This window comes from Carlito syrichta, unplaced genomic scaffold (genome assembly GCF_000164805.1).
Source record: "Carlito syrichta isolate Samal-C Ts95f unplaced genomic scaffold, Tarsius_syrichta-2.0.1 Scaffold302399, whole genome shotgun sequence".
NCBI lineage: Eukaryota > Metazoa > Chordata > Mammalia > Primates > Tarsiidae > Carlito > Carlito syrichta.
In genome coordinates, this window is record NW_007246495.1 from 109,157 (window position 1) to 111,134 (window position 1,978).

The following is a 1,978-nucleotide window of genomic DNA, read 5'->3' on the forward strand; positions in this document are numbered from 1 at the left end:
CGGCTTCCCGGGGCGCCCGGTGTGTCTACACTGGAAAAAGGATTCTGGGGTCTGCAGATTCTGACCTGTGATTTCTGCAAACTTCGGTTCCGTCGGCCGCCCCGGCACGCGCGACCCACTTTCTCTTGCGGCTCTCAGCCCTGGGACAGCGGGTTATAGGGACACGCGCGTGCCGCGGGTGACAGCCGCCCCGTGGTTGCTGACGGTTTTTTTCGTCATACGAAAGTCACTTTCCTCTGAAAATAGTTGTGTTTTGTCTCGAGGGCGTTTCGTTCTCCACTGTCCATGCACACATACTCGCCGGTGAGAAGCATGGGTCGGATTTGATGCCGTTGGTGTGGACGGTGCTCCGAAGACGGGGTGCGCACCTTCCTTTTTGCTGGTTACTTTACTTGAAAATAATTTTGGCAGTTACATGTGCTGAGGACCTTGGTAGCAAGGAGGGAAACTCCAAGACTGAGAAGGAAAGGGAATTTAGAGAAACTTTTTTCTTTTGGAGTCGGAGTCTCACTGTCATCAGGCTGGAGCCCAGTGGCACGATCATGGCCACCGGAGCCTCGACCTTCTGGGCTCAGGAGATCCTCCAGCCTCTGCCTTCCAAACAGCTGGAACCACTGGCGTGTGCCCCCACATCCCACTTATTTTTTGATTCATTATAGAGATAGCTCTTGCCAAGTTGCCCAGGCTGGTCTCCTACCCCAGGGCTCAGGCAATCCTCTCACCTCCCAAAGTGTTGGGATTACAGGCGTGAGCCACCATGCACGGCTGGAGAAACTTTTGGAAGGGGGTGTGGGGAGGGAAAATAATTCAGAGTTCAGACTGCCTTTTGTCAACTTGGACTGAAACAGAATTCACTATCTGTCCATTTTCTTGCTGTAAAACAGGAATGTTTTGTAGAGATACAAATTATCTCCTAAATTTTCCTTTAAAAGTTATTTATGAATTGTTAGTAGTTAGATAAATTACAATTCCAGACCCAAGTACTTCGTAGATTAGTGCATGTCATTTTACAACTGAAACAGACACCTCCCTCCAAAAAGCTCTTAGATTTCTACTCTTCTGGTTTTAATGTTATTCTCAAACATTTGTAATTTTATGGCATCATTTGGTAGCAAATGCTGTACATTACTGAAAATTAAGATGTATAAATCTGATAATTTTGTAAATTATTAAGCAGAACACGGTTTTAACACAGTGGGCTTTATATAAATAAGCAAAAAGCAGGCCATTCTTGTGGATAGATCTTGAGGGGGGAAGCACCTGATACCGCACAAATAAGAGAGAGAAAACATTGACTCCTCCTTGTCGCTGATGCTGTCATACATCTCAAGTCTCAGGGATAATTCAGAGCTTTACTCGGAGTTTGCCTAATGAGAGCTTAAGTTAATAATTAAGTCATACAGTGCAGTATCTGTTGCTCTTAAGGCCCAGTTCAGCGTAGTGGAAAGATGAGCACTTTTGAAAGGCCCCTGACACTAGTATTTCTCTCTCCTCTGTGTAGATGCAATTCCTTGTCTCTTCATCTGTACCACTTAATCTGTCCGGTTTCCAGTTACCATAATTTTATATATAATCGATCATCTGATCTCACGAAAGGGTGTTTAGTATGCGTGATAGGTGCATATAATCTTTTCAAACATATACAGTGTGGATTTGTCAGACAATTTTCTATAAGCTTATGATTTAAGGTTCTCATTTTTTGATTTTTTTTTTCCACCTTGATCTGTTTAGCTAATACCCCCAGAACAGCCAAGCACCTTAAAAACATTAGCAGGTGGGAACTGAACCTCTTGATGTTTATTTTCTATTTCCCTCCAGAGTTTGATGCTTTTACCTGCAGAAGACACCCAGTGAGTGCCATCAACAGTTTTTTAGGGAGCGCCAGGTTGGCTTTTCCTCTGGCCTTCCCTGTCCCTTGTTTTTTTTTTTTTTTGTGAGTCGGAGTCTCACTCTGTTGCCCAGGCTGGAGTGCAGTGAC